This window comes from Octopus bimaculoides, chromosome 1, assembly GCF_001194135.2.
Source record: "Octopus bimaculoides isolate UCB-OBI-ISO-001 chromosome 1, ASM119413v2, whole genome shotgun sequence".
In the NCBI taxonomy this organism is placed as follows: Eukaryota; Metazoa; Mollusca; class Cephalopoda; order Octopoda; family Octopodidae; genus Octopus; species Octopus bimaculoides.
This window is the reverse complement of record NC_068981.1, coordinates 145,910,419-145,923,903: the sequence shown is the minus strand read 5'-3', so window position 1 is coordinate 145,923,903 and position 13,485 is coordinate 145,910,419. Positions and strand designations below refer to the sequence as shown.

Here is a 13,485-nt window from a genome sequence, read left to right as displayed (position 1 = left end):
TCTCCTACAACATCACTATTCTCTCTCCTACACTGTCTTGCAACACAAAATACCTCGAGTCTTTGGTCCTCACGGCGCAGAACATTGGCAAATCTTTCCTTATCTGCTTCCCCTCTGGCTAAATAAACCTGTCGCCTAGCCTCCCTTCTGGCACATTGGTACAATTCCCTGCTACCACCGTTCTTCCAGTCCTTCCAAGCCTGTTTCTTTTGTCTAATAGCCCTGTCTACCTCCTTGTTCCACCACCACGTTACTCTGGGTCGGGAGGGGACCTTACACCACCCACAAATCTGGTCGGTGGCTTTCAACAGGTTGTCCCGCAGAAATCTCCATGCACATACATTCATATATACACATATTCATCATCATTGATTTAAGATCTACTTTTCTATATTTCTATACTTCTATATATCTGTATACACTGTAAATGGTAGGCAAACAAAGTTGCGACAACACAAGGTTGACAATTCCTAAGTTTTGAGAGTATGACAAACTCTCCCATACAAAAGCCATGAAAAAATATACCCAGTACACTCTGAAAGCGGAGGCATGCGTTTTTGTGGTTAGGGTGTTGGACTCATGATCACAAGATTGTGGTTTTGATTCTTGGACCAGGCGAAGTGTTATATTTTTAAGCAAAACACTTCATTTCACATTGCCTCCGTTCACTCAGCTGGCATAAATGAATAATCCTGCAATGGACTGGCATCCCATCCAGGGAATATATAAACTGGGAAACTAGCCCTTATGTGTCTATACGACTTGCAAAGGAAACTTTACTTTTTTTTTTACTTTGCACTCTGAAAAGGTGGTTCATGTTTGGAAGGGCATCTATCCATAAAACCACACCAAAACTGTGATGTCTGAGCAAGATGTGATCCTACAAGAAATGACTTTGTCTCAAGTCATCCACCCATGCCAGCATGGAAAGTGGACTTGATATGACGATGGTCCCTCTCATAAAGTCAGTGAGAGAAAATGTGAGTCCATCAATGGAGATAATTATTACAAAATAATTCTTTTATTTTTTTACTTGTTTCAGTCATTTGACTGCAACCATGCTGGAGCACCACCTTTAGTCGAACAAATCAAGCCCAGGACTTATTCTTTGTAATCCTAGAACTTATTTTATCGGTCTCTTTTGTTGAACCACTAAGTTACGGGGATGTAAACACACCAACATTAGTTGTTAAGCAATGGTTGGGCAACAAACAGACACACAAATGCATATATATACGACAGGCTTCTTTCAGTTTCCATCGATCAAATCCACTCATAAGGCTTTGGACAGCCCAAGACTATTGTAGAAGACACTTGCCCAAGGTGACACGCAGTGGGACTGAACCCGGAACCATGTGGTTGGGAAGCAAGCTTCTTACAACACAGCCACTCATAAAAATTTTTAACAATAGAAAATAGTACATTTTATAAATTAATTAGAAAACGTGATGAGGACAAAAAGAAAACAACAATCCTTCAATCATAAGAAAGAGATAGATACAACCAGAGTGACTGTTAATGATATTGCTTAGCACCAGGATAAGCCTTAACGAAGGTAACCTATGATCAAAGATGCTCCAATTATGACCACCCATATAACTGTATGCCAAAGATATCCATTACATCATTTGCTTTTTGGAGTTTTTTTTTTTTTTGTTTAAGATTTAGACTGTGATGTGAGGAATTACATCCTGACATCCTAAATAGAGGAATATTTGGCTGCCATTCCTAACAGGTTAAGTAACTGCATAAGGGGTCTCAAATGATGATAAAGAAAGAATATATTAAAACTGCAAAAGACAGAGGCCAAAACAAATGTTTAATACAAAACTGTTACAGATCAAAGATAAATCAAGGTCTAAATTAAGAACTAGAGAGGATCTTAGTACTACTACACAAGATTATATATGAAGGACTACAAAAAAAATTACTAAAATATTTAAAATATAGGACATAGTAAATGGAGAATGTTGCAGACAACACTCACTATATCACATTACCTAATCTTAATCTTGACTAAGGCGTCGTATAGGAAGCTATATTCACAAAGCAATAGGCCACATTGAATATGTAGCTATATTTATTTACTGGGTATAAAGGCAACACTGAAAAGCCAGCATCACAAACATAGTTCATGGACTGACTTCACTGCGAGGCACCATGGGGAAGGGTCTTCTACCATAACCTCAAGTTGTGAGTGATATTTGGCAGATGAAAACTGAACAGAAAGCCATTACAAATATAGATAGGTGTGTGTGGATATAAATACTTTGTGGTAATTCAATCCATCAAATACATTAAATTTTTTAAATGATTTAATTCAAGAGAACTTAGTCATTCATCATCATCATAGTATAAAGTCTGCTTTCCATGGGTTGGACGGTTTGACTTAGGATTGGTAAGCCAGAGGCTGCACCAGGCTCAATCTGATCTGGAAAGTTTCTACAGCTGGATGCCCTTCCTAACACCAACCACTCTGAGAGTGTAGTGGGTGCTTTTACGTGCCACTGGCACAAGGGCCAGTCAGGCGGTTCTGGCAATGACCACACTCAAAAGTTATTTTTACATGCTACCTTTTGAGCGTGGTCATTGCCAGAACTGCCTGACTGGCCCTCGTGCCGGTGGCACGTAAAAGCACCCACTACTCATTCAATAAATAGAAATTGATAAATAAAATAGGGTTTATATAAATGACTAAAACCCATAAAAATGCTGCCCCAACATGGTCAACAGCTTAATGATAGAAACCATTAAGAAAAAAAATCAAATATTTAGAAGTAAACATTTGTACTTACAAACCAGAGAAAAACGTACTCAATAGAAGTAGAATTTATAGCTTTTATTTGAAATTGAAACTTATTAAATTATAACTACAATTTACAAATGTGTGTATGTTAGTGCAGTTAAAGTAACAGATAAAACCAATTTTTATTGAATAAAAAAATAGTTTCCTTTTGATGACCAATGAAACAGTCATGGTCCGAACAACCATCTGCCTCAGTTCTGCTACTGTTCAAATGGTTACAGTATATGACAACTGGAATGTCTAACAAAAAGAACTTAAGTAACAGTGTGAAAACCAGCATGTGTATTTACTAAATGTAGATTTATTTGTAGTGTTATGTATTGAACCTTTCTACTGTTCATATGTGGTTTGCTTTTTTAGGGTTAAATCAGGGGCAAAAACAGAAGTTAGCCTCTGATCAGAGACCCAGCTAGAATGCTTACAACAGAGTAGAGGCTGGCAAAAGCATCAAGTGCCTGACTGTGGTGTTAAGCAGGGCAACAGCATTTTCATCTACCAAATTCTGCAGGCTGTAGGAGAGACCCTTGTCCTAAGTGCTGCACAATGGGATTGAACCCACGACTACATTGTTGCAAAGTGAACATCATGACCACACAGCCATACATATACAACTGACAAACAAATGCAGATACAATCTGTGTTTAACATGACTGTATGAGATAATGTAGATATTTCTCTGGGTTAGCAGAACACATTAAGTGTTCAGAAGGCCTATGTAGTTACGTAACTTGCTAAAAAAAATAAAGGAAGTACACACTGAAAGATGTACCTGAAACAAGATGGGATGGCCACAGCTGGAGTGCTATTGATCAGGGCTCACCTGGGTTAAACAAACAAATGTTCAAGAATGATGCCTTATCGCTATGTCATCTAATTACAGAGTGAAATACAAATTGTAGCTTGACTTGTAACATAACAGTATTAAGCATAAGTTTTATCAGTAGAAATAACGATATTTTATCATCATCATCATCCAATGTTTTAAATCCAGGTTTTGTCCTCGTTAACGGGAGTGGCTGGATCTACCTCAATGCCATAGCAACCGAGGTAGGCAGGTGCAGCCCACTCCAGCCTTTGGTCTGGCTGGTGCCCATTCTCCTTAGCTATCATGAGGATTTTTTAGAGCTGGATTTTCTACGGGGAGCATGATCTTGCTTACCCCCAACCTCAGTTTCTAGACATGAGTGGTCCTGAGACCAAAGCCTCTACCATGATTTTTAAGAAACATGGTGGAAGTCTAGCTCAGAAAGGCAGGGATACTACTCCCTGAGACCCCTTTCGGAGCCCACCTACCTATTAGATTATACTAAAATACTTTAGCCATTTCATTTTATTTTTGGTACAACTTAGTATTTCAATAATTATTTAAACAGCTAGATTATTGTAGACTAGAATATTACCCATAAACCTAGTTCTCATTTTGCTGAGTCATTAAGTTACAGGAACATAAACACACCAATACCAGTTGCCAAGTTGTGATGGGTAGACCAAAGACAAACACACATATATAGATAGATATGTATATATACATATATATTTATATACAACGGTCTTCTTTCAGTTTCCATCTATTAAATCCACTCAGAAGGCTTTGGTTGGCTCAAGGTTATAGCAGAAGGTGTCATGCAGCAGGACTGAACCTGGCACCATGTGGTTGGGAAGCAACTTCTTACCACACAGCCATGTCCTCCCATAACTACTGTCACTTACTCCTTCTCTTCCTCCTCCTCCTATGTCTCTATGATTGTTTCTCTCCAATACCCTTGTCTCTCCATACAATGTAAAGCAGGACTGGAGAAAATCAACCAACAAACCAACATTTATGTTGGCTATTATTATAGAGAACAAGATATTAAAAGATTGTTATAGTCAGCTACTGGCAATCCACTGCTGGATGGAACCCTTCACAAACCGTTGCCAATCCCACCCCACTTTTTCTTTACTCTCATGCTTTATGTTGTCAGTTGCCAGTGAGTATTTCTTGATCTCATCTTGCCATTTCTTCCACAATCTCTTCTTCATTTTACTTTTTATAGTCATTGGTAGATAATCTGTGGTGATTTTTGATCAACTGTTGTTTGTCCTTCTGCTGATGAATCCTGTCCACATTCATTTTCTCTTTTATTACAATACTAAGAATACCATCTGCCTTTCTGCAGTCTCTTATTTATTTCTCCATCAATGCTAGTAGAGTCCATATTTTCTCATCTGTTTTGCTTGCCTGTAATCTATCACAATTTGACTTCTCTCTTATAACCCAATCTCATTTTTATTTCTATTTCATAATTCCTTTTAACTTGTGGATAGCTCGGATGTCATGCTACAACCAGAACACAAGGTATATTAACACTAGTTCTGTTTATTTCAGTTATCTCCCCCTTTACACCTCCGAACACGTTTTAGGAACTCTGCTTCCACTTGACTTCTTTAATCCTATTTCTGTTGGAAAACACAGTCTTTCATCATCATCATCATCGTTTAACGTCTGCTTTCCATGCTAGCATGGGTTGGACGATTTGACTGAGGACTGGTGAACCAGATGGCTAAACCAGGCTCCAATCTGATTTGGCAGAGTTTCTACAGCTGGATGCCCTTCCTAACGCCAACCACTCCGAGAGTGTAGTGGGTGCTTTTACGTGCCACCAGCACGAAGGCCAGTCAGGAGGTACTGGTAACGGCCAAAATTATGAAATTTTTAATAAAATAACTTTACCATTATTAAGTTGGAATCTAGAACATAAATTAACATGAAATTTTGATGGAAGGATTTAATGTAAGTCACTTTAAAACAGGAAGTTTACATGACAGAACCAAGGGTAGCCATGGGCAGGTAGGTATCAAAAGCTTAAGTATAATCAAGGCAACCTGTCTAGGAAACTGGGACAGTCTGAAGAACTTTACAGTGTAAAAGAACATTTATATCAATGCATAAGAGAAGGAAAGGAGAGAGTGAATAGTCACCCTAAAAAGTGGTGAAAGCAGGCAGCAGAGGTAAGCAACTATTCTGAATTAAAATTGATACATGTCCTCTTAATTTTATAGAGATAAATCTTCTGAGGTTTTACATTGGTTATTAAAGATTATAAGCACCAATCTGAAGGAGAAGAGATCTTGCCAAGAAACCTCATTACCCATTACACAACAGAGAGCCAGCTATTTTTCTTTTCTCATTGGATATATGGTCTGTGTTACATCAATAAAGCTGTAGCCATTTTGTATCAAATTGGTGTTTATAATACCTAATACCATTTACATCAAAATTTGATTCCTGGGTTTATTTTTCATTGCAAGTATTTAAACAGAGCAAAATACCTTGCTATGTTGCATACACAGAGGATGTGCTAGTGCTAGGTGACTGATGAATTACCTATTGTCATTTTACGTCTGCTTTTCCATGTCGGCATGGGTTGCATGGGACGTCACAATCTGAGTTAGTTCTTATCTGAAGTAACTGCCCTCCTAGACAAAAACAAAATAGTACAGCTAAAACTGAAAAAAAAATGTAAAAAAATAATCATCATCCATAGTACCTACTTTTAGAAGAGAGAAACAAGTGCTCAGCATTTTCACCACTAACACGGTTGCTTGGCACGCAATAGATACATAGTGTGGGTTTCATGAGTGACACTATTGTTATTTTCCATCGAAAAATTTTAGATGGAAAAAAGAATAGGCTTAAAAAATTGATGCTTATATTATCATTATATTACAATATTAAAGCTATATTATTGTTTCTGACAAACTTTATCACAATTCATATAATGTAGTAGCACTGTTGTCATAAAATAACAATGCACAGTAAGGAAGAGAAATATATTTCATAGAATGGTTATTGTTTGTCTATAAAAGGCCTCTACTTACACATAAATCATATAAGTGTATGCTTATGTTAGCAGTTGATAACACATTCACACACACAAACATTACGAACGCAAGTATGGACAAATAGTTAAGTTCACTTCACAACCATGTGTTTCTAATTTCAACCTTAATGAAGAACAAGTTGGACAAGCATCTTCTACTATGGCCTTGAATTAACCTAAGGCTTATAAGTGAATCTGGGTAACTGGAACTTATGTGAAAGCCTATTGGTGGATTGTATTTGATGTCTGGTTTAACACCACTATCTGGTTCTTGAGTTCCTTAATAGAGTCCACTCTGCTTTTGGCTTTTTTTCCAGGTCCCCAGCCAGAGGGTAACTGCATATCGTGATGCCCTGCAGAAACTTATGAGTCATAGATCCTTTTTCCCTTTCCAGCTCCTCCAATATCAAAGGCCCTGGGAAAAGATCATGGGAGTTGCCCTTCCAATATTGACTAAACCATAGAAAAATTTATCTGAAGCACATACACATGTGCAGCAGAGACAGCAGACCGAATACCAGGGACTGACCAAGGAAGACCTGAAGAGAAACAGTCAGGGTTGAATTGAGAACACTGGTTGAAAGAAGCAACTTTGAGATTTGGAAAAGTGGTGTATTTGAAAAATAAATGTAAAACTTAGAATGGTGATATTTTCTGGCTAAGTCCAGAGAAAGTGGCAGTGGCCTTAGCCTTCAGATGCCCTCTGAAACCAACAATATACATATAAATCATATGTAGATATCTCATATAATTAATCAAGCATTGAGAACCCTTATAGAAACTCCTGTATGCTGATGACCTAGTTCTAGTAGTGTTAAACCATGAATCTGTAGTAAATGTGGGAAAGAAATCCCAAACATGGAAGTAAAAACCTAAAAATGAGTGACCTCAAACCAAACTTAGCAAACAGTAAAATTTTAAGTAGGAAAGAAGACAGGAATCCAGATGGTAACGAAAGAGTAGTCAGAAATTCCATATGGCATACTCACAAGATATGTTGGAGTATTAGAGGAAGCCTAATAGAAAAGGTAGATTATATATACAGTAGATGCACAGAAGCACTAATAGTACATGTGAAATAGATTTTCAAATATATGAAGGCTCCCAAGAAGTAGTTGATAGCTTTTGTTATCTATGTGACCTAATTAAAAGTTAAGGTGGGTGCTCCAAAAGCATAGTAGCCAGTCTAAGAAAACAAAGTGGTAAAGTTCAGGGAATTATGTCTTTGCTGATAACAAAGGATTTTTGTCTCTTAGAGTGAAAGGGCAGATTGTATAACGCTTGTGTCCAAAGTACAATGCTACACAGTAGTGAGGGTTAGGCTTTGAATGCAGAAGATTTGTGAAGGATAGAAAGACATGAAATGAGCATGTTCCATTGAATGTGCAATGTTGGTGCATATGAATGAAACAACATAAATGAGCCAAGGAAAAAACTGGATCTAAAAGAAATCAGATGAAAGAGAAGATTATGCTGGGATGAGCAAATGATGCAGATACAGAATGACAGTTAACGAAGTGATGAGTGAATCTGTGGAAAAGAATGATCTAAGAAAAGACAGGATGAAGTGGTGAAGGCTGATCTCAAGATACCGAACTTCACATAGGAAGTGACAAGGACCACAACAATAGTCAACACATGGTACTGGAGAAAACTTGTCCACCTGTGCAAGAAACAAACTTTAAAAATCGTGATAGTGATGGACTTTGAAATGTATAACAGGTCTACATTTGGGTCTTTTGCCTATTATGCTGATAATGCTTGTCTCCTCCTTTTTAGCACCTTTTAATCTATCATTCATCTTCTGACAAGGGATGGCATTAGATCTGATTATCTGATACACCATTACCCTTTTGTACAGCTAGCCATCATTGCCTTTCCCTGCCAAGTAACATATTACTGACATCCATCATTCTCATCTTTGCCCAGGATTTTACTAATCATTTATCAGCAAACATGGAACTGTGTCATCAATGTGTCTCTTTTCAACCTCATCTATTACCCTCTTGCTCCAATCACTCTCCCTCCCCTGCATTCTCACTCTGGTTCTTCTTTTTGACATCACACTTTCTTCGATTTACCCCTTAGTCATGTTGCTTTAAATGATGAGTAGAGGAGACTTTTGAGGAATACTAGGCAACCTAGCACTGGTATCATGATAAAATGCACCCAGTACACTCCGTAGAGTGGATGCTGAACAATTGGAGACAATATAGAGTCATGAGAACCATTCAGCCTTGTCATGGTTATGACAACCTCTCTGATGCTGGTGCCACAATAAAATGCACCTGGTGCACTCTGTGAGGTGGTTGGTGACAGGAAGAGCAGATAACCAAAAATAAATAAATAATTGTACCCCAAATGGAAGATTTGAAATATGGTCTTTGATTCATCTAAGAGGGCAATAACTCCAAATAACAACTGATTCAGACCATAACATCCCTATCCAACCAATTGCAGAATACAAAGGAGACATGGATAAAATAATAATGATGATGATGTGTGTAGAAAAACAAACTGTTCAATTTAATAGTAAATGTCAATTAAAATTACATTCATTGAAATACAACAGTATGATGATTATCAAATGAAGTAATCAATTCCACAAACCAACAAAATGAACATAATGTAGATTAAACATCCTAAGAATACATTCTATTATGTTTTTCATTAAATCACTAATAATTATTATTTCCTCTATGTGCAACATATAAAAGTACATAACCAACTGTAAACTTCTCAAAGACTGAGAGTTACTCAGCTGAACAGGATTAATTTACTGATAATAAACTTGAATATTTTGAAAAGTCATAGGTGAAAGAAAACAAATGACTTCAGTATAATTGATAAGGCAGTTTAAAAGATACAAAATGTTGGTGCTGAATTTCTAGTACAACTATAACAGAATTTAAAGAGGGCTATAAAAATTAAAAAAACTTATAAAAATATATTCCAATCTCATACTAAGCTGCTGTATTCAGTTCATTTTAACAAAGTCAAGTAACTTGAAATAAGTCATCTTTGAAGTCTCAGTCATAAGACTGGTTTATCTTCAGATGATTCTGTTGGATATTTCTTTAATATCTGCGCGAGTTTTTTATCCGACAAGCATTACCAACTGATATATCTAAACAAGTGACAAATTAGGAATTAAAAGAATGGGAAATAAACAACCTAATAAATTACCTTCTAATACAAGCAAAAGTTAAACAGGAAAAGTAGTATAAAAAAAAAAGAGAGAATGCAAGAAATTAAATGAGAGTACTGATTGATAGAATTGACGTGTTGACTGTTTAAACTGACTGAATCAAGCATTGACGAATTAAATCTAAGAAACTGTTAAGAAAAGACGAGGATAGAAATAACTAGAAATCTAAACATGTTGAAAAGTTGGTCAAGAAAAACAGCTGTTACTTGGAGTAAATAAAAATTAATTGCAACACTTTAGTTGGATATTTTTTTTTTTTTAGAGAATTTGTTCGTCAGGGTGATAATGATAATAAAACAAGGATGTAGTTCTCAGAAACATGGAAACAATTAGTGATATGACCTTAACACTGAGATCTGCCACACCTATGAAAAATTTCTAATCAATCAAATTCCAAAGTTTTATGGAGGGGTATAATTTAAGATAAAAGGGATCGCCAGCTAACTAAAGAAAAGATTAATCTTTGAAAGGGGCTGATAACAAAAAATATTGTAATTATTCGAGAAGAAATTTAAGGATAGGTAAAAATTAATGAAATACAAAACTAGATCCACATTATGATCACGTTTAAAACATATGCTAAGTAGGCATGTTGCTTGCTGCTCCATAGAAACTGTTATAGATAGGCAAGTATATTCACAATTGAAGACTTTATAATAGAGTAATTATTGAAAATATTATACCATATCTAAAAACAAAACCTAAATTGTGAGAGGTCTGTTGTAAGAATAACTAAGGTGATGACACGTAACAAGGGAATGAATTGAGATAAAACCACCTGATAAATGCCGTGTTATGCATGTGCACACTCACAGAAAAGTCACACCACCTTTTCGCTTCTCTTCTTTTAGATTTCAGTCATGGGATAAAAGAAAGAAAACAAAAACGTGTGGCCTTTTTGTTGTTGTATTTTTTTTCCTTTCTTTTATCTTTTCGCTTTTAACTAGTTTCAAGTGGAAAAGAAAATGACGAAATACCTACTCACACGCATGTAGTCACATGTAAATTAACTTAAGCAGATAAATTGAAATGACAAATTTTCAGTACGTAACAATAATAATCTTCCTTGCCTTCTAAAGACTGTATAGGAATCAGTTAAAAGAAATGATACTTTTGAACGGAACATGTTATAACCTAATACTGTTAAAGTCATTATATTTAAGTTTAATTACCTAATAGACAGCTAACCTCCAAAATTCGCAGCATAAAGATAACGCGACAAGTTGTGTACTTGGAAAGCAATATCAAAGACCAAGATTATCAAAGAGAAACGTTGATGAAATTTTTTTAAAATTTGCTGGTGGCTGGATATGTTCCCTTAACAAATGCCAGACGATCCAGGGTTTTAAAAATAAGATGCACTAACTTTAATAGGAAAATATTGCGTTTATAAAACTGAAGACATAAAAATTAAGTTCTAACAAATCGATTATGATTGAAGAGTTTTCTAGGAAAATGCAGAGAACTGTATTGAAAGAACTTACTACTTAACTGGTTGAATATCGTCTTAAGGATTAGCCTAAATATTACTGAAAGGTTGTCCTTAAAGTTTATTTTTAAAAAACTGGTACAACAGAATGTTACAAATGAGAAAAAACAGACCAGCTGAAATTAAGTCAGCATGCGTATGGTGAATTATACCAGCATGGATATTATAGAAAACAGTTGATTTCATGCTCACAGAAAAATCAGGAAAACCGAAAAAGAAAAAGGTCTCACCTAGTCGTTTCAAATGGTTTTCTACTCGGTCCGTTCCTTTTCTTGTTCTTATGATCCTGCACCACACTTTCAGTTGTGGTTTTGTCGTATTAATTTGTTTACGGTTACTTACGAAGAGTTTCAAAATATATTTATCGTATTAATGAATAGATATATTTGTATGCGTGTATGTTTATTTCTTTTAAATATGTGTACAGCTGTCTAAATACATCGATGCATACACTTACGTGTCAACTAATACAATGAATCTATTCATGTGATATAATATAGTCACTGCTTGAAAGAAATAGAAAACTTAAAGAGTGGATATATATCCAGATCGGTGTTTATTAATAAATGTAAAGAAAATAGCCGTATAATGTGTGAGGCGAAGAATTTTAAGATAAAATGATAAATATGTTAAAAGCTGAAAGCCGCTACTAGCCAAGTGACACTGATACATGCCGCCATGGACAGTAGCGGCGTAACGAGCAGAGCTGGTTCTTAACAGCTTTACCATTCAAACAGTTCATTTTCATCTATAGCCGCGCGTCGTACAAATCGATAGTTGACCGGTACGCTAGAAATTAAAAAGAGAAAAAAGTTGTTGCCAAATAGATTCGTATTTATAGGGCAAGGCACCGTAAATGTGCATTTGTTTGTTTATATATATGTGTGTGTGTGCGTATTTTCGACTTGTACCAGTGCAAAGAAATGGCCATGACTACGACGACGATGATGGTAAAGGTGGTGGTCGTGATGGTGATGATGAGGAGGATGAAGATAATGATGTCGATGATGGTGATGAGGAGGATGATGATAATGATGTCGATGGTGATGATTACAATGATGGTGATGATGATAGGACTTTTAAAATCTATCATGTGATATATCGATGTCTCTGCGTCGTTGTCGTCGTCATTGTGCTAATCATCATCGTTATCATCAACAAGCTTAACAGTTTTTTGGTGTTTGTAATGGATATTTAGAACTTAGAGCTCTAAAATCAATAAGTTCATACGTAATTACATTCCCTGGAAATCTTTCCCGCTTAATTTGACTCTTTATTCATAATGGTTTTGATACGAAAATATTACTTTCTTATTTAATTATAATTCAAGACAAGTGTGAAATCCATTCTCTGAAAATTGGAAGGAAAAAAAGTAAGACGAGATTTCGTGAGGAATATGAATATCATGCCTTTAATTGGCTCAGGGGTAATAAAGTCTAATACTATCAGTACAATCAATCACTCAATAATCTGCGCTCTCATTCGCTCCCTCTCTCTCAAGAGTATATATATATATATATATATATATATATATATATATATATATATATATATATATATATATATATATATACATAATCATCATCATTTTCTGCCGTCCATGCTAGCATGGGTTGGATGATTTGACCAGAGCTGACAAGCTGAGGGGCTACACCAGATTCCAGTCTGGTTTGGCATGGTTACTACAGCTGGATGCCCTTCCTAATGCCAACCACTGCAAGAGAGTAATGGGTGCTTTTATTGTCACTGGCATGAGTGCCACTTGTGTAACACCAGTATCTGCCACGACTACGATTTCACTTGGCTTGATAGGTCTACTACTTGAGCACGGCACATTGCCAAAGGCATTAGTCATATATATATATATATATACAAAGAATATATATACATGTATACACACATATATGTACATACTTACATCTACATGTGTATATACATGCATATCAGGGTACAGGACGTTAGAACAATAAACTACAGACAACGGAACGAACACATAGGAAAACGGAAAGCCCCTTGGAATATCCCTTCATCAGCTGTCTCTATTCTATCTAGACGTTTGTCTTCGAAACGTCTAGATAGAATAGAGACAGCTGATGAAGGGATATTCCAAGGGGCTTTC

General features: G+C 36.0%; 1 protein-coding gene across 2 annotated transcripts in view; it reads right to left on the bottom strand.

Annotated features, from left to right (window-relative positions):
• The window catches only part of LOC106884322 (vacuole membrane protein 1), an 89,404-nt gene that overhangs the window by 71,569 nt on the left and 4,350 nt on the right, over positions 1 to 13,485 (bottom strand). The window contains exon 1 of one of the 2 annotated variants that reach the window (XM_014935648.2): positions 11,597 to 12,097. The exons of the other annotated variant lie outside the window; for it this stretch is intronic. The gene's annotated coding sequence lies outside the window, so the exon portion shown is untranslated. Of the gene's footprint in view, positions 1 to 11,596; positions 12,098 to 13,485 lie in introns of those variants that run through there. 2 annotated transcript variants of the gene reach the window in all.